Source organism: Sphaerodactylus townsendi, linkage group LG02, assembly GCF_021028975.2.
Source record: "Sphaerodactylus townsendi isolate TG3544 linkage group LG02, MPM_Stown_v2.3, whole genome shotgun sequence".
In the NCBI taxonomy this organism is placed as follows: domain Eukaryota; kingdom Metazoa; phylum Chordata; class Lepidosauria; order Squamata; family Sphaerodactylidae; genus Sphaerodactylus; species Sphaerodactylus townsendi.
This window is the reverse complement of record NC_059426.1, coordinates 39884769-39910441: the sequence shown is the minus strand read 5'-3', so window position 1 is coordinate 39910441 and position 25673 is coordinate 39884769. Positions and strand designations below refer to the sequence as shown.

Genomic DNA, 25673 nt, shown 5'->3' with positions numbered 1-25673 from the left:
CGTTCCTTTGCAGTAAACTTTCCTTTATGTGTTGTTTTTTGCCCTTTCTGAAGCCATTTCAGGGCAGAGCAGAGAAGCTGTGCAGTTTATAAATGCTATTCCAAATACAGTCATGATAACCTTGGTCAAAATTTAATTGTAGTCAAAAAGACCTTAATAAAGAATTTAATATAATGTAACAAATGCCTCACTAGGCTTCCACTAATAAACAGAAGATAACAAACAGAAAAAAACCTGTGTAATACACTGAACTGAAGATGAATTATAACTAATGAGAATCCCACACAGAGTTAGGAGGAAAACAAAACCTTAACCATAAGTGTATACAATGTTTAATTGGGGAACAAGTTCCCTGCAATGCACTTGTTACAATTAGAGACAAAACCTCTTGCAAATTTAAAGTATAATTCGCAGTGCATTTGCAATTGAAATAATACCCCCTTACAGAGTAAAAGTGTGAACTCCAGTGCAATCTTTTAGACTTAAACACTGCCAAGTAACATGTTTATACAAACAATTCAATCCAAATGTGCACACAATTTCACAAAATTGCTTGGTCAGGGAGGATAAATAAAGTAAGCCTGGCTTACTTCCCAGGAAGAATCCTCTGTTTTGCTGAAATAAAAAAGCATAGTGATAAACTATTAAGTCACAGCCATTCAAAACCACCGTGATAGATATTTTTATCTTGGCTCGCTCACTCTCAACACTTATCATATAGTATAACAGCTCTCAACAGTTCAGTGTGTGGGTTTCTTTGTATATTTGCATTAATTTTAGTGGCCAAAACTGGAATCTGCATCCCATAAAAACTACCATTGGAGATATCCATGGGGTCTTCCACACGGTTTCCACGTCCCGAGTTGAATGTTTTTGGGAAGTGTTGTTTTTTTCTTGTTTCTCCACAGCATCGTTGTGCATTCATGTACTTCCAAGATTTTCCCCAGGTTTTCACTAAACTTTCTAAAGCTCAGGTAACTTGGAAAAAATTGCAAATAAAACTTGGATGTCTGCTCTGATTTTCTGACCCAACCCTCTTTCTACATCCACCACTTTCCTCTCCATGGGGGGATTTCTTGCAGTTTCTAAATCAGCCCCCAGATATTGTTATATTGATATATCTTTGTAACAGTAGGTTTAGCAGGTCTCTGAATTCACCCTTTCATCTGAAATAGAAGTAACTCTGTATCCCCCTCCCACTGCAAATATATTAATGGAACAAATTGTTTGCAAATAAAATTACTCAGAGATTTGTTTTTTTATAATGAAAGCTGCAGATTCAGAGAACCTGCTACCTCCATCATCACAAAAGTATATCGGGATATAATGATATCCTAGTGCCAGGCACAAAATCCCTGGTGCCCCACAGGAGGGCGATGGCCACTTCCTGGGGCACTGTGGCAACAAAACTTCAGGAAACCTGCCGAATTGATGCCCCATTGTTTCTGCAACAATTTTGCAGGTGCAAAATCTCATCAGGCAAATTCTGCATGGGCCAAAAACAACAGTAAAAAACAGTGTGAAAGCTGATGAAAATCTTTTTACACCATTTTAAACTGTTTTACACTGTTTTTCCCACTGTCTGTTTTGACCGGCTCCTGTGTGAACAATACTCCTTTTTTTTCAGATGGTTTGTATGATGATTTACCTTTCTGGTCCCTTTTCCCACAATATCCTTTTGGGGACCATCTTACTATATGTCCCAAATAGGTAGCTGTGTTCGTGCAGCAGTGGAGTTGCTTGAAGTCCCCTGCCCTTCCATGATGCGGCTGGCCTCTACCTGGAGCCAGGTGGAGCGTTCTTCCTCCAGCTGTCAGGAACCCTGTGGGACCTTGGCGAAGTTCCGCAGGGCCTGTAAAGACTTAGCTGTTCCACTGGGCTTTTTTTTTGGTGAGGCTGGCTGCGGATTGGCTGCCCTCTTGGCGGGGACCCTGCACCATGACATGTCATCTCTGGCGAGGTGCTCCACACAGCGTTTCAATTTGAAGCTGCCAGCCCTCTCCCTAGCCTTTAAGACCGTACTTAAGACCGGGTGCCACCAATATGGGATAGACTGTTATTATTGGAATTTATATGCTGCATACTGAACTTTAAATATTTTTTTTAGATGTTTTTTTAAAATAATTTGTTGATTTTAATTGTATTGTGAACGCTTAGAGTCCTTTGGGGATGGCGGTCTATGAAATCTAATAAATAGTAATAATAATAATAATAATAAAGAAACTTCTCAAACACAATGTTCCCTTAAAGCTAAGTGAATACTTGTTTGAATTCAAAACTGGTTCCAACTAGTGATGGGTAAGTACTCATCATCTAACTTCTAATTTGTTCATTCATCTTATCCAGAAACACTTCAAAGAAATATTTTTGTTAGTCTTTTCTAAGAATTATGAGAAAGTGTTTGGAAAAATCTGGAAAAGTTGTTCTGCCTGACCAATCCCTTTCCCATCAGCTTCCTCCTTTCAAATTCAAAAGAACCACCAGCAGGGGAGATTTTCCCGATCTTTAAGTCCCAGCCCCTAATATCTCTAGATGTGGGCAATCTAGAATATATACTTAGGAATATTTTTTTTTTTTTGTTACTTGGTAGATAGGAATTATAGTTCCCCAACATCTACCAATTAAATTAGTTGATCTGGTAGCAAAAGACAACAGTGTTCAAAACATGCTCGGGAGCATCAAGGTGTTGGAGATTCAGCTTGCTAAGGGGAGAGCACTTCCTGTCAACAGCCTGTCTTCACTAATACTTCCCTTTCTTTCCTCAAATTAAATTTGCTCTCAGGGTGAGAAGGTTTGTTCAGAGTGGCTGAGGATGAGCACCTTTGCAAGCTCTGACTGACATTCAGCCAAGACTCTGAAATTTGCTAACCTTCCTCGTTCCACTCCACCAATAGATGCTGCAAAATAATAATTTTGTACCTCTCCAACAAGAGACAGCATCTAGTGTATGTTAAGAAGAGTTAACACAATGTATGATCCTTTCATTTAAAAGATAGAGATCTAATGAGTTGAGGAGTAAAAGGTATGAACTGCAATAAATCACTTTGTTCTAAGCCCCTCCCTTTGCTACTACAATAACTTGCCTGTCCTTTTTTAAATTTGGTAGAACACCTGCTGTGAGGGTTTTATTTATTACTTTTATCCTGACCTTGCTAAGCAAGATCAGAGTAGCTACTCTTTTTTCTCCTCCCATTTTACAACTGTCCCAGGTTGTAGGTTTTGTTGAAAGAATGAAGTGAGTCAAGTCCTACCCAATGAAAACAGCAGATTGGAATTTGAACCTGAATTTTTCCAATTCCTCATCAATAGCTGCTAAACTGTTGAAGGAAGGATCTAAACTGCAAAATGTCCTTGGAATGAGACCCACTGTTGGCAAGAGAGGTAATGTGGAATGAATTTTAAAATAGAAGAATAGAACATAAACCGAAGTCTGTTTGCTTGAAAGGCTGTAGAACCAATGCATTGGAAGTCTCCTTAATGCGTCCTCCGAGTAATAAACAGATTTCATAACAGTTGATACATACAAAGAGAACTTAAGAGTGCAGCAAATTATCAGATGTTGAATTAGGTATAATCTTTGTTCAAGTCAGTGTTTCACCATGTAATCTGAAGTGCAGGCATGGAATCAAACATTACCTTGAAGCATTTACATAACCTAACCTGTGTTAGGCTTCCTATTGTCTTAGGAATAAAATGCTGGAATCTCTTCATTAGCCAAAATGAGAAAGCTTAAATCATCTACTATCATAGCGATACTAAAACAAATTATATTTTGCATCATAATCATAGATCTTCTGTTCTGAAGCCAAGAAGTTCTACCTCATTAGATGTAATAATTCTGTATTTAATGCGTTTGATATGTTGGCAATGGGATGCATTTTTTAAACAACAAGATTACTTCTTAACAATAAAACAAAGGGATGGAAAAAAGAATAATTACAATGGACTTTAATGTAACATGATAATCTAGAAATAAAAAGTGAAATCCTAAAAACCCACTACCAGTATTTTAAAACAGTGTCAATATTTTACAGCCAAGTTCGTCTGTCCAATCTGCCCAGTCGTATTTCATTCATCCATTGATTGGTGTGCGGCTATTCAACCAGGATGCAGTTGCAGCAGTGCTGAGCATTCAGGGAGATCTAGCTACTGCTCAGTAGTAATATTTTTAATTAAAAAAAACAATTGCAGGGTTTAAAGATGAGTCAAATATCATTTCCTGAGTCAAAGTCAGAATACAAAAGGTTGTATCCTGGAAAAAATTGTTGCTCTTGTTAAAGGTGCTATTAGATTCAAATTCAGCATAGCCATAACACTACCCACATAACACTAGTGAAGAATAGAAAGACGGCTGGCCTCCCTATACAGGTAGCTCAGTGACAGAGCCAGGGGTGAGATCAGTGACTGCACCTCTCTTTATGCATTATGTTTCCAGCACACATGTTGTCATTCACTCATAGTTGCAGCAGGTTTTCATGCCATATTTCCCGTTTGTGTAGCAGATAGTGGTGTTTAATGTAAAAGTCTGTTTATGGCCATTTATGCACTTCATTCTGGCTCCTCATGGTGAGTTCTACCGTTCCTTTGCAGTAAACTTTCCTTTATGTGTTGTTTTTGCCCTTTCTGAAGCCATTTCAGGGCAAGAGCAGAGAAGCTGTCCAGCAGTTTATAAATGCTATTCCAAATACAGTCCATGATAACCTTGAATTAAAATTTAATTGTAGTCAAAAAGACCTTTAATAAAGCATTTCCAATATAATGTAACAAATGCCTCACTAGGCTTTCCACTAATAAACAGAAAGTAACAAACGAAAAAAACCTGTGTAATACACTGAACTGAGAGGTGAATTATAACTAATGAGAATCCCACACAGGGTTAGGAGGAAAACAAAACCTTAACTATAAGTGTATACAATGTTTAATTGGGAACAAGTTCCCTGCAATGCACTTTTGTTACAATTAGAGACAAAAAACCTCTTACAAATTTAAGTATAATTCGCAGTGCATTTTACAATTGAAGCCATGCCCCCTTTTACAGAGTAAAAGTGTGAACTCCAGTGCAATCTTGCAGACTTCTAAACACTGCCAAGTAACATGTTTATACAAACAATTCAATCAAATGTGCACAATAATTTCCTGCAAAATTGCTTTGGTCAGGAGGATAAATAAAAGTAAGCCTGAAGCACTTCCAGGAAAAAATCTCCTGTTTTGCTGGAAATAAAAAGCATAGTGATAAACTATTAAGTCCGCCAGCCATTCAAAACCACGTGATAGATATTTTCATCATGGCTAAGCTCCAATTCTCAACACTTATCATATAGTATACTAAGCGGGGCCCGACCGCGAGCGTTGCTATGTGGTGTCCTTCTCATAAGAGTCCATAACCCACACAGATGTGCATGCAGGTTCAATGATCCATAGCATAGGCTTTGGGAGTAGCTTCAAATGGAATCCCTTTTTCCTTTTCAGTTCACATTGTTATATGGATTGATGTGTAGTAGTCTCATGTAAGGGGAAGGGTGTGCAGACAGTGTGAGTGTTCTGTAGGTTTTAGGGTTGCAGTGCTTATTGGGTAGACAACATTTCTTGCTTCTCTGTTGCAAGGTGTAGATGTAGGGTGTTCCTGGGGGTGGATACTCTGGGCATGCAGCGTATGGTTGGCCATGAGAGAAGCATTCGGTGTAGATCGTAACTTTTAGCATCCACTGAGATTGACCCTGTGCTTTGTTGATGGTGATAATGAATGCTAAGCCGGATGGGGAAACTGTAGTCTCTTAAATTCAGATAGCATATCTGTTGGTATCATGGGTATCTGAGGGATGAGGACATCCTCACCTTTGAAAGAGACCTGTCAATATTGTGGCCTCAATTAAACTGAGCATTAGAGTTTTGTGACAGAGTAGGTATTGCCATTGCAGAGTTTTGGCTGATTGATGTTACATACGTAACATATGATAACTGGAAGTGCCCAATTTTTTTAATTGTAAGATGTGTGGTGGCATTCTAGCCAGAACTCGAGGGAGTTCAAAACTCTGTTGGGTACTTAACTGCTTCATCCTGTCTTCTAACAGTAAGTTCGATGGACTTGTATGTTACTGTGTAACGTAGTCACCATGTGGTGGATAGGATTAGAGTGTTGAGGTCTTCCCGGACATCTTTGTTCTTGGGGGCAAGAATAGCTCGCTCACTCAGCCAATCATGGCTCTTGTAGTTATGGGTAATGTTGGGGAAAATGTTTTGTATCAAAGCATATCTGGATGGTACTCAATGTTACCAAAAAGTTGTGAGAGCAGTGGGATCGTCCTGAGGAGGATTCAGAGCTGGCCGATGCCATTTCCGATGTCCAGCAGTTGGCTAGAAATGATCTCAACATGGTGGTTCTGTTGGTGGACCGCATATTAATTGTTAAATGCACTGTTGTGACGTGCCATTGCCACAAGGGGAGTATTTCAGGCAAGCATTTATTTCATCTGCTGGAGTGTTGATCAGTACAGGAAGTGTTGGTGTCTGAAGTCATTCCTGCAAGCCAGGAGGACTGCATTTCAAATGTACCTGTTGTCTGTCGCATAAGTCTTAGCCGAGGTATGCGATCTAGGGCTTCAAGTGATTTCTTGTGGGCCATTGTGCATTACCGATACCCGTCCTAAGCGATCAGTTTGCATTTCTGCAGGACCTTTCCCATGCCAGAGCCTTTGGAGATGTTGCAAGTTGGAGTGTCATTCCATTGCATGTTTAGTGGGAGTTTCAGAGCAGAATGAGCAGTTCTTCCACCTGGAAGCAGTGTTGCTGCAATGCCAGATGAAGCAAGAGCTAAGGCAATGTCATTGGTGGAGCGTATTGATGCCAGAATTAGTGTGAGTAGGAATGTTTTTCCAGTGCCTCCTGGTGCATCTAAGAAGAAGATTTGTCCATTGCTGCTGTTCACAGCACATTATTGCCCGTCATATCGCGGTGCCTTTGCTCCATGGTGTGAGTTTAGGAGTATGTGAGTGGATGTAGGAAATGAGGTCAGTGGTATTGTAGGTTTGTTCACGCCGCAGGTCAGCGTCGTAAAAAGCAGCAGCAGAGCGATGTGGTGATGGCATGCCCAACTGGCAGAGAAGTTTGTTTGCGATTTGTGAGCACAAATCTTCAATGATTACCAGGACCTCATTGTAGATGTCAGCGGTGCTTGGAATGTCAAAGTCGAAGTGTTAGGTGCATTGTTCAAGTGGACAATATCTTCAGCGACCATGTGTGTGCTTAATATGTCTCCCCATAGATGTGTAGGGGAAGATGGAGAGCAGTGAAGTTAATATGATGGCCATGCCAACCATTATTTGATGAGGATGTGAAGTGTGGCATGCTTCAGTAAGGCACAAATCCCAGTGTTGGTCGTTCTCTAGTAAATGGAGAGCTTGACATGCACTGCGGTAAGTGGGATGTATGACACCGTGGACAGTGCGTAAATGTTGGAAAGATGTTGGGCCGGGCACATTTACCAGTAGCATCCGTAGGAAGAAGCATTCATCTTGAGTGGGATGAACGGTGTATGGTCTGTGTAGGTTGTTTGAAGATGCCAGGGTGGCTCTCGGAGCATCGCTCACCCCGGCTTAAGGCATTAAGCTGAAATGTTTTTTCCAATGGCATTCCCTTACATAATATGGGTAGGAACCTCAGAGTATAACAGTGTTTGTGCAAAGGTGTCGGTTTGGCATAGCAGGAAGAAAGCAGTCAAAGTTGTAGGCCGAGGTTATGGGCCAGCTGTTGCACAGTGCTGTAAGTTGTGAAGTACACACGCTTGTCCCGTTTTCCAGGTGTACTAAGTGGACAACTGGGGGGGATATGCGTGCGTGGATTGGAAAGCGAAAGAATGCGCCATACAGCGCTTCATTGCTGCTGATGTATCTTCCAGTCTGATACAGTGCAATCTCATGTCGACATGTGTGAGATGCAAGTATGGTATCCTGTCTGTCTGTTAGCATGCGAAGGCGGTATGTCACTGCCTTTGTTCAACCATATTTTGCAGATGTTAATTTAATGGATTTCCGCCGGAGTTGCAGTATTCAGCGTTGGATGTAGTAGTATTGCTTTGTAGGCTTTGGATAGCAAGGGAATATGGGACAACCCACGGTTGTCAACTTCAATGGGGCCATGGGCGTTGGTATTGTATCTTTGTGGAGTGTCCATGCATCACTACTGTGTTGATCACGCCCGGTATAGGGATATCCATCATTGCGGTGATTGTGTTCTGTGATGATAGCGAGGATACCGTTTTGAGCATTTGCCGTCTGTCATGCCATGGTGAAGCAGGATTAAGGGCACCGCAAGGGCCATGTATCATGTTCTTGGTGACCACCTGATGCAGAAGGTTGTCAGTGCTGGAGTCGGGTATTTCAGCACTGATTATGTAATTATCGATAATAGGTATTGAGTGAGGAGTTTGTTGTAGAGCCAGAGGAGTATGTGTCGTGTGGTAGTCTCTTTTTTGCCGACCGACTGAGTACATCCAGCAGCCGCTGGGAGCGGAACACCACGCGTTTACCATGGAGATCCATAAGTGATTGCAGTTTCTGTCTGAAATTACTGGCAGTTTGCAATGATAAATCATGCCTGTCCTGTGGTGACTGGAGCAGGAAGCAGGAGTGGCGAATGTCATCCCAAGCTGGGTTGCATGTGAAAGTTATAAATAAGTCTGGGCTGACTATAGTGTCGTACATATGCAATGGCATCTTGAGCATATTCATGCATATGACGTGGGCTGCCAGTGTAGGAAGATGGCAGAATGGTTAGTTTTCCAATGTTAGTTGTATTGCCGTCGTGTACAACCGCATCACGCAAATGTATGTATTCCTCAGAGCGCAGCTTGGTCTGATTGTAACGGAGGAACATCAGGCGTTCTGTTTCAATCTTAGCATACATATCGACAATATACTGGTGGAAGAGCTGTCGGCATTTCAGGATGTGGTTGTCTTCATTCTGGCGAATCATTATGCGGTATGAGTAGTAGTTCATGGCGCTGCATTTTAAATGTGTGTCTTCACCACTGTGCGGGTTTTTCATCTTGATGTTGAAGTGGTAGCCATCGGCTCCATCCCAAAAAAGGATAGGGTATTGCAGGGCATCGTAGGAGCGGTGAGTTTCTGAGACTTTTGTTAAGTGTGCGTTTTTGCGATGGAGGACAATGTCTCTGGGGTGGAAAACATCGCCGACGATAACTATTGCCACCTCATCTATAGTTGGCGCATTGAATTGGCGGGTATGTTGCCCAGGAGGGGTTTTGTCTGGATGAATGACAATTTTGTGTGTGTCAGATGGCATCATTGCAAGTGCTGTTTTGAACAAACGGATCAAGTGGTTGTTGGCATGGAGAAGCTGTTGAAGCTGTGAAACGATGCTAGGGTTTATGTTGGGAGAAATCCCGCAGCGGGCATGTAGTTCATCATTTGTGTCACCAATAAAATACATTTGGAGGAATTTGTGTTGATGGTCTTGCAGTGGAAGTAGGGACCCGGCTCTGTGGTATATTTGACCTTTCACTTTGAAAGTTGGCATGAATGGAGCTGTGATGATATCTGCGCCGAAAGAAGTCATTTGGAAGCAGGAGTTGTATTGCCTGATGTTAGTGAGGAAATGTTTGGATTCTGTGGTCTGTCCATCAAGCAATGTGTGAAGTGGCTCTGGTGGCTCCTGTAGTGCGGGAAGGGTAACTTTTCCATTTGCGCAGCACATTCCTGGAGTTTCTCCGGGAAATTTGAGTGCCTTGCAGTAAGGGCAGACAGTAGTCATAGTGCCGATGTGAACAGGGGGGGTGGAAGAGTAATCTGTGGCAGGGTTGTAGCAGAAGGCGAGACGATAGTAGTCACGTGACTGCTGTGGGCAGAGTCCGGTTTGAAGTTGAAGGGCAGTATGTCGTTGTCGTGTTTCAGTCATCTGGAGTCTGTGGCGTCGTCTGTTCTGAGTGCGAGTTAGAGGTGTAGCTTTGGCACGTGTTTGGCGTGCATGGAGGCGTGCTTCCTGAAGTCTGGCTGAACGTTGTTGTGGTGTTTCCGTGGCACGTTGGTGAGTCTTCCTTTGTGTGGCACTCTGGGTTGCTGTGGCCCGCTGTTCAGGGTCTTGTTTTGAAACTGATCGGCGCTGGGCGTTGTTAGCGCGAGTGTGGCGGCCGTAGTTTGGTTTGGCGCGAGGCATGGCTGGTTGGAAGGGTAACAGTTAGGGTGGCCTGTGGAAGGAAGAAAGGGAGGTGTTAGAGGGATGGATACTGGGGGTACCATAGGGGAAGGTGGGCAGCAGGGAGTGTGAGGTGTGATGTAATGTGAGTCTGCTAGGGGTTGTCAGGGTGACGTTAGGTGACGCCTGATAGGGCATGAGGGAGTAGGAGTGGTGGTATGCCTAGTGTTAGTCTGTGCAGGGATGCGTGATGTGTGCAATGTTTGTGTTTGAGGTAGCTTACAAAGAACTGAGTGCAACGTCCTATCTCCCAATTAAAAAAATACAACAAACCCATGCAAAAATACCACAAACCGATGAAGTAAATAAGGCGACAAAACTGGATATATAATAGTAAAGAAAAAATTATTTCATATCAGCTTGAGTGCATCAGTTTGTTGTATTTTTGGAATTGTGTTTGAGCCAGTGCATCTCAGAGAAGGTTATTGCAGCCTTGTGAGGTGGGAAACTGTGGTTGTACTCCCCGTAGCAGAAGGAAGCGAAGGATACGGTCTAATGGGATACGGTTGTTCTGTTAATAAGGTGTGTTTTGGGTTGCAGGGAATTATTTGCAGGGCAGGGAGGTGACGCATGAAAGAAACGATCCCATAGTGAGCAATGTTGCAAGGTAGTACCTTTAGAGATGTGTAGTTATGAGTGTATGGACTTCTTATTCGTTAGCTACGGACCCCTTTGAGTAGTGTTGGGTTACCCATGGTACAGCCGCGGAGAGCTGAGTAGTTGGATTATTTGTGAATAGGCAACGCGTCTACACAGAGGTTGTTGTTAGCGGGTGGGGGGGAGGGATTGTGAGCATCAGATCCTCCACCCACCCACACACCAAAGGAAGGTTTGAAGAAGGCGAGAGTGGGTGAACTTGGTGAGCCAGTTATGTGCGAGGCAGTGATGGAGATCGGTGCGTGTCGATTGGAGAGTTTTGTGTGTGGAGGGAGCTAGATGGGTCGTTTGCTGCTGGGTGTTAGAAGTAACTGAAGGCAGAGAGGTGTGATGAAGAGGGGTGAGGAAGTGGAAATGTGATGTTAGAGTGTGAGGGAGGGCTGAGTGTGGTGATGAGTTGTGTGTGTGTGAATGGCTGAATGCGTGGGAGGGGAGAGCGAAGCGTGTGTGGGTGAGGTGGATGAGTTGTGTGGTAATCCTGGGTGAGGCAGGGATTGAACGATTAAACACACAAAGTGAGGTAGTGCAGGGAGAGGGTTTTGAAAAGGATGGAGGAGGCTATGGCTGTGTGAAGTGTGGCTGTGAGGGAGGGCAGAGAGGAGTGTCTGTGAAGAGATTAGGAGTGGTTGTGTAAAAGGTATTGTGAGAGTGCAGTGAGATGGTTTTGAAAAGGATGGGGGAGGCTATGGCTGTGTGAAGTGTGTCTGTGAGGGAGGGCACAGAGGAGTGTGTGAGATGCGGTGGTTGTGTTGAAAAGTGTGAGTGCAGTGAGAGAGATTTGAAAAGGATGGAGGAGGCTACGGCTGTGTGAGGTGTGGCTGTGGAGGGAGGGGGCAGAGAGGAGTGTGTGAAGAATGCCAGGTGGTTGTGTTGAAGTGTGTGAGTGCAGTGAGAGAGTTTTGAAAAAAAGAATGGTGGAAAGGCGTCATGGCTGTGTGAAGTGTGTGTCTGTGAGGGAGGGCAGAGAAGGAGTGTGTGAGATAGAGATGGATTTGTGTTAGAGTGTGGCAGGTGCAGTGAGAGTTTTGAAAAGGATGGGAGGAGGCTATGGCTGTGTGAAGTGTGGCTGTGGAGGGAGTGGCAGAGAGGAGTGTGTGTGAGATGAGGTGGGTGTGTTGAAGTGTGTGAGAGTGCAGTGAGAGAGTTTTTTGAAAAAAAGGATGGAGGGAGGCTATGGCTGTGTGAAGTGTGGCTGTGAGGGAGGGCAGAGAAGGAGTGTGTGACGATGAGGTGAAGTTGTGTTGAAGTGTGTGATTGCAGTGAGAGAGTTTTGAAAAGGATGGAGGAGGCTACGACTGTGTGAAGTGTGGCTGTGAGGGAGGGGCAGAGAGGAGGTGTGTGTGAGATGAGGTGGTTGTCGTTGAAGTGTGTGGAGTGCAGTGAGAGAGTTTTAGAAAAAAAGAATGGTGGAGGCTATGGCTGCGTGGAAGGTGTAAGTCTGTGAGGGAGGGGGCAGAGAAGGGTAGTGTGAGATGAGGTGGTTGTGTTGAAGTGTGTGGGATTGCAGTGAGAGATCCGCCATTTGAAAAAAAGGATGGAGGAGAGCTGTGGCTGTGTGAAGTGTGGCTGTGAGGAGGGCAGAGAAGAGTGTGTGTGAGATAAAGGTGGGTGTGTTGGGAAGTGTGTGATGCAGTGAGAGAGTTTTGAAAAAAAGGATGGGAGGAGGGCTATGGCTGTGTGAAGTGTGTGTCTGTGAGGGAATGGGCAGAGGAGGTGTGAATAAAAGGTGGTTTGTGGTGAAGTGCCAGTGTAGTGAGAAAGTTTTAGAAAAGGATGGAGGAGGCTGTGGCTGTGTGAAGTGTGTCTGTGAGGGGGCAGAGAGAGTGATGGCTGTGTGAAGCCTGGCTGCTGAGGGAGGGCAGAGAGAGAGTGTGGTGAGATGAGGTGGTTGTGTTGAAGTGTGTGATTGCAGTGAGAGGAGTTTTAGAAAAGCGATGGAGAGGAGGCTATGGCTGTGTGAAGTGTGGCTGTGAGGGAGGGCAGAGAGGAGTGTGTGAGATGAGGTGGTTGTGTTGAAGTGTGTGATTGCAGTGAGAGAGTTTTGAAAAGGATGGAGGAGGCTGTGGCTGTGTGAAGTGTGTCTGTGAGGGAGGGCAGAGAGGAGTGAAGTGTGTGGGCGTTTGGTGGGGGGCTGTCTGAACGGGAACTGGCAGCGTAATGGAGCTCTGGATGGCAACGGAGAGTCCAGCAGAGCAGACGGAGCGCAGAATGAAGCGGGCAGGGTGCTGAGGGAGGGAAAAGTTTTCACGGTGGGCGGGGCAGCGTTTTGCTGAGCGACTGAGGCCGCGTTGGGATGAAGTGAGCGGGAAAGCAAGGGGGAGTGGGGAGGGGTGTGCGTGGCAGCGCAGGAAAAGAGTCTTTGTGCTGGGAGGGCTTGGTCGAAGCGTGCAGCTGAAATGGAGTGCATGACTGCGTGGCTTGCTGTAAATAAGCCCGGGACAGTTCACAGCACTTAGCCATACGGGATGAGAATTTGAAGGCATCGCCAGAACATTAGCCGTTCCACTGGAGAGGAAGGGGTGTGTGGAAGCAGAAGTTCTAATGGGCGCAGCATCTGGGAGGGCAGCAGAGTGGGGATGAGGCTTCTGAAAAGCCCGGATTTGATGGCTCAGGAGGGGTGCCGGAGTCATGTAAATATTGCTAAACACTCTCGCTTGGCAGAGTGACGTGCCTGGGAAGTTTGGGAGGAGTTCGTCCAGCAGTTTATGAGGCAGCCCCTCAGAGACAAACACACGGTTAGATTTTTATATATATAGATAGATTACAATCTCAGTGTCTTGCTGGAATTCGCAAAGTGCTACAATGATGTCCAGAAAGAGCCTTGCAAATGCCTGATTATTTAAAGGTGCAGGCTCCTATTAGTATGTTTACATATGCAAATTATTACTGAGCTTTAGTACATAGAAATATTTACCCAGAGGAAGTCTTGCAAAGAAAGGTGTGCAGAGTGCCTTCCCAGAACACTTTTTTTGGGGGCATCCCCAGGATGTCCTATTTAGGCTGTGTGGATTGGACCAATGTTACCTCCCTTTCTTGTTTGTATGTACATTAATTTTCATGGATTTCTTTCAACCAGGACAATGTTTCTAAATGGGTGATAGAGCTGTCCTCTGTGGTCGCAAAGCTTTTCTTTTTTTCAGTTTTAAAAAGTGTATTAATTCATTTTGAAAAGGCAAAAATACAAAAAAAAGATAAAACGTTAATTGCATTCATCTCCATCAAAATGTTCCATAAAACAATTTTCTATTTCCATCTTGATAAATATCACATTCCTTTCCAAGTTTCACTATCAGAGCATATAAACTAAGAGCTTGTTAAGAACACATAACACTTATCATAAATTACCTTATTATCAATTATAAACATCCAAATGGTCTTTACTACCTTATCTATTATTTTTAAACGTAATGCTATTAGCATATCTTTACTAACTTTACTACTAATTTTACATATATTGACTGTTACTCTTCACCAACTTAATATTCAACTGGAGAAATCATGACACCATTATTTATATTGACATATCTTGTCCAGAGTTCCAATTTTGTTTATATGTTTCATACGGCAATTTCCTTAACTGATGAGCCAGTCTATCTATCATATACAAATGTTGTACCTTATCCTTCCATTCTTCTATTGATGGCAATCCATCTGTTTTCCATAAGTGAGCTAAAACTATTTGTGCTGCAGCTATTATATGAAACATTACATGTGCATGAGGCTTTAATACATTACAAGAAGATAGTATTTGATTTAAGAGGTAGGTAATTGACTGTAATGGGAAATGATTTCCTATTACCTTTATCATTTGTGAGTGTATCATTTTCCAATATTTATTGACCTTTTCGCAGGGCCACCATGTATGGTAAAATGTGCCCACTTCCTGCTGACACTTCCAGCATAGGGGTGCATTATTTTTATTTATTTTTGATAAAACTAGTAGGGTTCTGTAACTTCTGTAGAACATCTTTAGATTATTCTCCCATAAATCAGTGTTTGGGATGTATTTATACATTCCTTTCCAGTATTTATAAATGCTTTCCCAGTATTTATTCCATTGTTGTAATGTTCTTACATCTTTATGATTTTGTGCCCATTTTATCTAGCGTCCTCTTTAGCCTCACCGATGTTCTAATCCACGTCAGTGCTGCCGAATCATGGTATGCTTGTAGAACTGATAAAGCGTATCCCCCGCTTTTTTCCTCATCTATTAAGTTCTTATATTTTACCTTTGACTTCCTCCCACCCTCCCACCCCAGATAAATGCTTTTCAGTGTCATTCCTCCAAGTGGCTAAGATTCTTTTGTGTGTGTCTGCGAAGATACCTCCTCCAAACTATTTTTTTTAAAATAGGAAAACTATATATTGCTGGAATCGACAGGACCAGTTGAGTGCAACTATGTTCTCTTTTGGCTGAAAAAGATGCTCAGGATTGTAGCCTGCGGAGCAACCATCTTGGGGTAACCTTCTGCAAATAGCGTCAGGGAGAATCCCTTCAGCTAAACACAAAATGTCAGGTGCAAGCTGGTGATGAAACTGACCAGAGAGCAAAATGGTCAGGTGAAAACAGTCTCTTTTCCCCTCTGTTTCCCCTCTGTTTCCCCTCTGATTCCTGTTTTCCAAACAGCAAACACACCAGAAGCTGCCTCTTTCCCCAGACATCTTATTTTGGGTGTGCAGAGAGAAGAGAGCAGACGCCTTTTTTTAGATGTCCCCCAGACATCGTTTTTGTGCTGTGCTGAACAGACCTTTAATCATCTGGTTTAGTTCCATAGTGAAAAAAAAACAGTGTTTAAGACCATGACATTGTAGATTACAGGCATATCTTGTTAGGCTATACAAATAGGCTTCTTCAAATGCTGAGTAATGTAGCATATTATAGTCATAATCACTTTGATATTTTTAAACTGTCAAAACTGTACACAACAAAAAGCAACCCAATGATAATGTATCAAGTTAAATAATAAAGGCTGTAATCTAGTGTTCAAGAAACAGCAAAAGCAGAACAGCTGAAATAACAGCTAAAATGGGTTTCTTACCGTGCAATCCTTGGGAAGGGGGGAAACAAAACTCCTCAGGAGATGGAATGAGCTCAGCACTGCCATAAATGCCTCTTACACCAGCCTAAAGCACATTTATGCTGGTGCAGGTGTACTTACGCCAGTGCTGGAGAGCTTCATGATAGCATAATGCCTAGATAAGAACATAAGAACCAACACAGTCATGGCATCAGCACTCCCCGAGTACAGGAGCTCACACCAGCATCAAAGGTGGTGTTCCTAGGGATGGAACCTGCTTTGCTCGGCTTCCTGAGTTCTTTCATGCCATGAATGCCCCCTTTTGCTTTTGCTTTACGCCAGCAAAAACAGTGGCACAGCGCATTGAGTTGCATACCCCACTTGAAAAGGACAGCATCACTTTTTGTTTGTTGGCCACAACACAGCAAGCCTCGTGTGGCTATACTGTTCCCAACCACGCCAGTTTTACAGGAAGATCACAGCATGTTATCTGATCTAAGACTAGTTTTGCTTGCATGAATTTCGGTTGTCGCAGACATAGGCCGTTGGCTAATATTAGTAACTGTTGGACCCAAATATACCTTTGGGGGATGAAGGTGCCCATGCTGGAGCTTCTTGTACATCTTCAGACCATCTTGTGGGAAACAATTAATCTGGATCAGTGATACTGAATGAGATCCTATACTGTCTTCCATAGGGCGACCCACAAATCAGGAAGGAGGGAGCATTCAGAACTGTTTTGTTTTATAGTTTCAGAGGGTAGCCATGTTGGTCTGCAGCAGAACTGAACCTTAAAGACCAGCAAGATTTTCAGGAGCTTTCAAAGCTCATTCTTAAGATACAAACTTAGTCCTTATATCCTGGTCAGAAACTGAGAGGAGTGCTGCAAACAAGGAACTCAGACAGTAGAAGTGTATCTGAGCCTGAGATGGTATGACTGGTATTGTTAGGTACAGTGATTGTGTTGTCAGAGTAACTATGGAGATAGAGTTAACCTGCTACAAGACAAGCCAAAAAAACCCCATGTGACTGTTGGTCACATACAACTCATTTAAAATTGGTTTAACACAACATTAACAGCCTACAATTATACTCTCACAAGAGTTGAGAGACAAATCTTTTCTTGCCGGAAAGAAAAGACAGACAGACAGACAGACAGACAGCCTCCTAATCTTAAACAACTTCTCACCCTCAACAATGCCCCTCCTAACATGGACATGTCTCTAAGACCTGGGCCTGCAACAAATCAAGTTGCTTACTCTGTCTGCTATCCTTATTTTCAATTGTTGACAGAAAAGAAAAGGTGCATGCAAACATTATTAACTGTGGGGTATTATTGGCCTCATCAGAATATGCATGCATGAGTGTAGTGCCCCCTCCCCCCCAAGTAGGACAAGCAGCATAACCCTGGGCCTATCTCAGGTTGGGAAAACAACACAGGAGAGAAGGCAGTAGACCCTCCTCTTCCCACTTTGTGTCACAATCAGAAGTGGGTTTGAACCTAAAAACTGATGAACTAGAGCTCATTAGGTCATATTCCTGGGCATGCTCAGTTTCCTATGGGCAGAGGAGAAGTAACTTGGCTATATCTTGTTCAGCAGCTGTTAGACAGCTAAAAGGCTGTTCCTTGCTTCTACTCCTGTAATCAGCATATGCAGTTTTAGGCAATACCTTTTCTCCATTTGCTTCTGACAGCCAACAGAGGACAGCTGTTTACCCTGCCCACCTGATCCTGAGGATTTGATTATAATGCTGCAGACTTAATGAATTAAAGTAGTGGACTAAAGGTTAAAAGTCACTGATTTGGGTCGATTTCACTGCTCTTTTGGTCTTAGTTTTCTAATTAAATTGTCCTAGTTTCTCTTTGTGGAGAAAGATAAATTGAAGTGTGTTTCCCATTGATTCACTTGGAAGACTCAGCAGTTTTCACCACTTTCAACAGTGGTATTCTGTGGATCAGCCAGTCACCCTGGACTCGCTGCTTTGGTGACTGGTATTCACAGTAGGGACAGGTAGATTGCTAATCGACTTGGGAGCGGGTCCTTCAGGGATTCAGCCATCCTTTCCATTCAATCCCACCTAATTCCCCTCCTTACTACAATCCTATTCCTATGTCTTTTTATATGTACAGATTCCACAATACCCAGCACAGCCTTGTTGGTTGTCCTTCCTTTTTCACCAGCATAAAATTATTGGACCCTGGCATTGGATGTGGGAATATGTTTTTAACTATTTACCATCTAAGCCACTGTTTAACTCTTGCTGAGCTAAATGTCTACAGAAATAGTGCCAAAACTGAATTCGGCCAGGCAAATAAAACTGAGATTGTCATTATGTGATTGGTGTGCTCATGGCAATATGGCTGATATCTATTTATATTGCTAGCATGTATTTTCCCACTTAATGAAGAGGAAAGTGTGTCATCCATTTTGTGCTTCTTTTAATATTGAGCAATTGGACTTAACCTACTGAAAGCAGTAGCAATCTAACACATTGCATACTGAAATGGATGTCTTCTGAAGTGTGGTACACGTTTGTGTATGATCATTATATACTTCTGATATTTCGTTTATCTTCTGAGCAGTAGTAACAAATGGCTCAGCAAGCTCTGATTACTAACCAAGCTGTGTGTAACTGTCAAACATGTTACATTATTTCCAGTATTGTAAAGCCTTTCAGATTTGGTGAGATTTGTGTGACCCGATTCTATCACCTTTTCCAATGCATTTAGTCATTTATCAAAGCTATGACTTCCACTAAACTTCTACAGGTACAATTTTGTACTGTCTATTATCATATATTAGATTAGTTGACACTCAAAAATAGTTTCCACTCCATGATTTAGATTTGTTAGATTTCTGCTCTCCCAGGTGTATAAAATTATATTTATTATTGGTTTTTTCTACTGTCCTTTATATCAATAAATGTCAAGAAGCCTGTGTATATTAAAACACATAGTCATTAGGCTCAAAACATGTACTATTTTTTTTTTAAAGAATGCATTACTTTTTTTTAGAAATTGGTATTTGTATTTGGGAAGATGGACAGTTTCAAGAGCATGTACAACTGTTTTCCATTTTGGAGGCTGGAATGAGACTGGATGCTTGGAGATCCATAAATGAATCTACCAAGCACTGCAGGCTCAATGAAGGGCAATGCATGGTAGCATAATTTTTTTAACCTTTCCTCCACACACACAATTTTGGCATTCAGAACCATGTTTTCCCTGTCTGTTTTCAGCTCTGAAAGGAAAAAAGAAAGTGGCACTTCCACTCACCGATTAATCAGGGTCTCATCTCATCCGGCCCACCTATGTGATTCTTCCTGAGTGCAGTTATCATTTGTATTTATTCTACGCAAGGAATGAAAGCTGGCATGTTCAGATTGATTGTGTTTGATTGCTTCTCAGTTGGGCTCATGTCCTGCTTACCAGTCACCAGCAGCGCACTGACCAATCTCTAGTCCAGCTGCCAGACTGGATTTCTTTTGCAACAAAGGAGAGCCAGGCAAAGACCTGGTAAAGCTGACCTGATATTTACTGAGTCAATCCTGAATCTGGCTTGGAGCACCAGTAAGCACGAAAATATGTGCCTTTGTACTACTGGCATATTACCATTTTCCAAGACCTGCTGTAATTCAAAGGATGTCATGGCACCAGGTGCTCAAGCACCCAATAGAAGCAGTTGTCATCTTTTGCATTACAAAAGAAATTATGCAAGGCAACTGTCACTACTATGGGGAGAAGGGTGAACCACGTATATCACCTACGGAACTTACACTTGTTAAAATAACAGCATACATTCACTCTCCAGAATGTCTTTAGCCATGCAGTCATATCACATATGCTCACCAGGAAGCACTAAGGACAAGAATCTTGTTGTATAATAACTTGATAGTGCCAGAGAAACATTTGTGAAATGCCATAATTTGCCTTTTAATTGCAAAATAGGAGTACTGCTCCAAGGACGCTGTGGGGAAAAACATCTACGGAGAAATGCACATTTATTTCAATTGAAATATTATTCCTCTTTCATACTTAACTCATTAACTGAAGTTCCAAATGCAGCGACCAAATGCATTAATGAATTCTTAGACTATAAAAAGCTGAACTACCTTTAGCAGTACTCTTAGATTTCTGACAAACATTTAATTGTTGCCTAAAGCAATGACATAAATGCCTTTTTTGAAAATCAGGTGTAGCAAAGTAGACTGCATTAAATCATTTGCTTTAAAGGCTTTAAAGGCAGTTGTTTAAAATAGCATTTTAATTTCTGCATTACACACTTTTGAGCTGACTGCTTTTGTTCGTGAATACATCAGTTAATACTTCTTGCCATTTCCAGCTGCCTATCATGGCTCAGTCAGTAACATATTTTTTGATATTGTGAGATAAAGAATGTTTTGTTCCTGATGACTTTCACTAGCAGTTTCTGATATATGCAGGTTATTTAATAGAATGAAAATGCACAGAAGAATAATGTTTTAGATAATTTATCTGTCTTAAGAAGGAACCAGTAATTAATAAGTTCCTTTGTACAACAAAAGTTGATTCATTTTTTGCATATTATCATGACTAATTTATCAGGAGATCCTTGTCAAAGCAAAAGTTAAGTAGGTCCCTTCTTTGCTAAGAATCCATTCCTCTTTTGAGAACAAATTCTGGTTATCTTTGGCAGCATCGTATATTTCCTTTTCTGAAATCTCTGTATTAAGAAAAAATTGATTCACACTTCCATTTCACAGTTTATATGCAGACCTGATTATATATTCCATCCTCACTGAGGAGCTCTGTATAGATTTTGTTTTTGTTGTCAGGTTTTGTTTTTAAGTTTTATTTTAGGAATCTCACAAGGATTTGGGGGGAACATCTCATTTCCCATTGTATCCCCCTCCCAATAGCCTCCCTTTTCCCTGTCCCCCCCTTCAGTTTTTAAAAATCTTTTTAAATCTCCCACTCAATGCTTGGAAAGTTCCACAATATTGTTGTGGTTGGTTAGCAACACACACACACACACCCAGTGAATGAGATTGTTGCTCCTCTGCTGGTTGGGGCGTCTTCCCTGGCTTGTTCCATTGCTGGGTTTTCTCACATCTGTAATCCTTTCATGGCTTCAGAAGTGAGGGTGGAGGACACATAGGCTGCCCCTCCCTGCCTTACCCCTTGTGGCTCCATCTACTCCTTTATCCTCCCACAGCCACACACTCCTTCCTGGCCTTGACGCCAAGGTCTGGTGAGTATCTGGAAGCTTGAGGGTATCAGGACTGTCTCCGCCCACCTCTCCTGCCTTTTTGCACTGGGCTGCCCTCACACTGGGAGGGCCCAGTGCTGCTCTCCCACTTGGGCACTGGCCTCCCCTCCCAGCCCAGCTGGTAACCTCTTTGTTGTACCACTGCCACATCCTCCTCTGCCCCCCCCACCTAGTGCAGTTTGGGTGGCCACCCAAAGTAGGTTGCTCCATGGAGGGGCAAGGGGGTTGCAAGACCTGGGGGCAGTTCTCTGCTTGGGCTGACAACTATGGCCAGGCTCTGTGCCGCTGGGGCAGCTCTTCAGACAGACAGCTTGTTGCTGGGACTCTCCCAGCAGTATTGGGTGACTCCTCGGGCAGGCGACATGCCAAAATACCCGGAGTGGCACCCATCTTTAAGGCTTCCTAGCGTGACCTGGGGCCCCTCGTGCATGTCGGGACCCGCCCATTACCCCATATATGTATAGCCTGCACCGGCCTCGTGCGTGCGTTCAGCAGAGGCCAATTTACTGGTGGTCCCCGGCCCTTCAATGATACTGACTGGCTTCCCACCCGAGCCAGGGCCTTTGCGGCCCTGGCTCCAGCCTTATCGGTGGAACACTCTCCCACCATCCTGTCTGGGGCCCTGCGGGAGTCTTGGAGAGTTCCGCCCAGGGAGGGGCCTGTAAGACCGAATTGTTCCACCGGGCCTTTGGGGAAGCCGGCCGTTGATGGTGTGCGCCCTTCCTGTGTCCCTCTCCCTTTTATCATCTTTGGGAGGGAGCCTATAACATCCTATACGCCTCCTCCTACCTGGGAGGGGTCTTTTTATCTATTGATAGTTTTATACTGGACGTCATGTGACTTGCATGGAACGCTGTAATTTTTATGTAATTTATGTATTTATTGATTTTAAATGTAACTGTTATTGTTGAATTGTCTATGACGCTTGCTGTTCACCGCCCAGAGCCCTTAGGGGATGGGGCGGTCTACAAATATAATAATAAATAAATAAATAAATAAATCTTGAAATTGGAGCTGTAGTCTTCATTTTGAAGCATTGTTTCATAACTAAGTTTTCCAAGTAAATTAGTGGAATACTTGCATTGCCCTCCAATATTTTAATATGGCAGCATGCACAAGAACTTGAATTGAAGGTAAACCAAGTTCTGCCCGCATCAGGGCTGCAGGATACCCTTTAGATAAATCTAGGATTCTCCTCAAAAAGTGATTTTGGATAAATTCCAGATGAGAGATCAGGTGTTCATTCTAGTCCCAGACTTCAATATCATATAGTAGTTGGGGAATGACTTTACTCTGGTATAGTTTTATGGCAGGATCTATTGAGAAGCCTCCTTTTGTATAGTAGAATCTCAGAATAGTACCAATTGATTTCAAAGCTGCAGATTTAATTATTGTCAAATGCTCTTTCCAAGTTAAAGATTGGCTGAAAGTTATCTCAAGAGAGGGATACCATTTATACTTCACCTAAACTTACAGGTCCTTTTTCTAGGAATAAAGGAGTACTTACACTTTGTCTCCCAAGAATGTTTTGATATTAGTTTGAAATCATAACCTTAATCATTTCAGCCACTGTCATTTCACCTTTCCTTCCTTACATAATGGCAGAGAATGCGACTCATGATGCTCTTGATATGAGCAGTATGCATTTTGAATAAATAAGACAACATTTATGTGTTCCAACATTGGTGCACGTGATTGGAAACCAGAAGTTTTTAGGGCTTGTGATTGTATGTTGCTCTGTTCATGTTGCTCTGTTCATACAACATGACAACCATGTATGTGGAGAGGATCACACATAGCATATTCTTCTGGTACATGAGGTAGGAGCACTAAAATTGTAATGACTGAAAATGGTCATTTCCAAGACACATCCATAACCATTCTAGCAGACCATTTACATAAAGTGTGTTGTGCTTGTGTGTAAAAATAGTTATATCTAGGAAAGCAACTGAACTCAGCACAGCAAAGAACTGAGAGGTGGGGTTTTAATAGTTCATTCATTTCATGCAAGTATTTTATTTAGTATTCAAAAAACAGAAACTGTGAAAACAGTAGAAGTGAAGCTAAACCTCATTATTGATTCAAGAGCAGGAAGAGTTTAAAGGGATCTGGCCTAGTGGACAGAGAATTGCTAGTTTTCCCTTTTAAGAACATAATCAATGAAATCTCCTTGGCACTTTAAACAAGCATTGTTTTACCAATGTTTTGCATCATAATATCAAATGGGTGTCTAATATCTTATGTTACTGAACTCATTTCTTTATTATTTCACGATTTCCGCAGGGCCTGTAAGACTGAGTTGTTCCACAGGACCTCTGGAGAGACCAGTCGCTGAATTGTGCCCCCTCTGATCTCCTGTTTGAGGGTCCCTTCACATCTTTGGGACCCACCGTGCCCCCCTCCTCCATGTTAGGAGGATTTTAAGTAAAGGTTTATAAAATTGAATTAATAGTAATAGTAATAGTAATAATAGTAGTAGTAGTAGTAATAATAATAATAATAACAATAATAATAATAATAATAATAATAATAATAATAATAAAATGTTCATTTACAACAAAACCTTTAGTAATGAGATTCCTAACTGAATCCAGAATTGGAGAAGCTGAGGTTGATGGTGCTTTTATTGGTATAACCCTAAATGTAACTATAACTAATGAACAACAGTGTAATAAAGAACCTAGATTGACCATGCTCATCAAAGTAATTACTGTGTTTCAAAAACTAATTTCAACATGATATGTTGTTCAATGTGCTTCTTTCATATGATAATCTCATCAAAAAAAGGAGATGATGGGTGAAAATGTGGGCTATGAAAATTTAATCCATGAGAAAAATGATTATCAAACATCTCTACATATAATTATATGCATGCCTAAAATATCTTTGCTAAGGGATTTCTTCGCTTTTGTTGTATATTCTCTGTCTTCCTTTCAAAGGACAACATTTTTATACAAAATTGTTTTGCTTGAAGGATAAATATAATAGGAAAGAAAATATTTATGTTAGAGTAGGGATGTGACTATTTGGAGGAAGGGGTCATGGCTCACTGGTAGAGAATTCACTCAGCATGCAGAAGATCCCAGGTTCAATCTCTGGCACCTCCATTTGAAACAATCATATAGTAGGTGATGGAAAGACCTCTGCTTGAGATGTTGGAGAGCCACTGCCAATCTGAGCAGACAGTATTGACCTTCATGGGCCAATGGTCTGATCCAGTATAAGGCAGGTTCATGTGTTCATGCCTCTGGCCATTGGAGAACAATGCTTGGGTTCTTAGGTTTTATTGCCTAACCTGTTAGCTGCGAGAAGAATGCATTTTTCTTTAAAGAGTCTGGCCCCAAAGCGATCCGGCTGGCCTCTACGAGGGCCAGGGCCTTTACAGCCCTGCCCCCTACCTGGTGGAACAGGCTCCCAGGTGAGATTAGGGCCCTGCGGGACATACAGAGTTTCCGCAGGGCCTGTAAAATGGACCTGTTCTCTACCTCAATTATGTGCCAGGATAACATACGAAAATTTGCTTCTCTAATAGAAACATCAGGCCTCCATTGGGCGCTGCAAAGTAGTGGCTGGGAGGGGAACTTCTGATGCCACTGAGTACCGAGTATATGGTTCCTTAATTAGTGTGGATTGATTGTTCTTAGCTGTTTTTAATGTTAGACATATGATTATTGGACACTGCTCTGAGCCCATTGGTATACAAATTAAATAAATAAATAAATAAATAAATAAATACATACATACATACATACATACATACATACATACATACATACATACATAAATAGTCACCCTCTGTACAACATCTGAGGTAGGAACTGATATGGGCAAGAGTGAAACTTTTATGTCTAACAAGTTGCTTGCCTCCATATTTCTTGCAAAGCCCATGAGTTCATCTTCTTTTCCTTGTCTTGCATTCCTTTTTAAAAATGCTCGTTCTTATAAAAATAGAAATCTGAAAAAAGAAAGCTGGCAGGCTTCTTAAATGGTTAATTACTGAAATGTTATTAAGACAGCATTATGTAGTTTGATAATCTTATTTTTCTTTCTTTTCATACCTTTCAGTATTCTGGCTAGCTTACTATTTTAGCAGAGGCACAAAACTCAGTGTTAAAACAGTCCAGTGCAGAAAAGAGTGTGTTTATATATTTCACCAGACACATCCGCTCACACCATTATGCTGACTCAAAATAAGCATTCCCATTGGAACTTTAAAAGAGTCGCACGGTACAGAGTGGTAAGTTACAGTACTGCAGTCAAAAACTCTGCTCACAACCCGAGTTCGATCCTGACAGAAGTTCTTTTAAGGTAGCCCACTCAGGATTAACCCTGCCATCCATAGTTCTGAGATCAGTAAAATGAGTACCCAGCTTGCTTGGGATATAGTATAGATGACTGCGGGGGACAATGGCAAACCACCATAAACATAGTCTGCCTAGTAATATGATGGCACCCCATAGGTCAGTAATGACCCAAAGCTTGCACAGGGGACTACCTTAACCTTAACCTTGGCACTTTGCATATTTTATCTTGTATATTC

At 42.2% G+C, this 25673-nt stretch overlaps 1 protein-coding gene across 2 annotated transcripts in view; it reads left to right on the top strand.

Moving 5' to 3' along the window:
• The window catches only part of KCNJ3 (potassium inwardly rectifying channel subfamily J member 3), a 173852-nt gene that overhangs the window by 143101 nt on the left and 5078 nt on the right, over positions 1-25673 (top strand). The window lies entirely within an intron of this gene.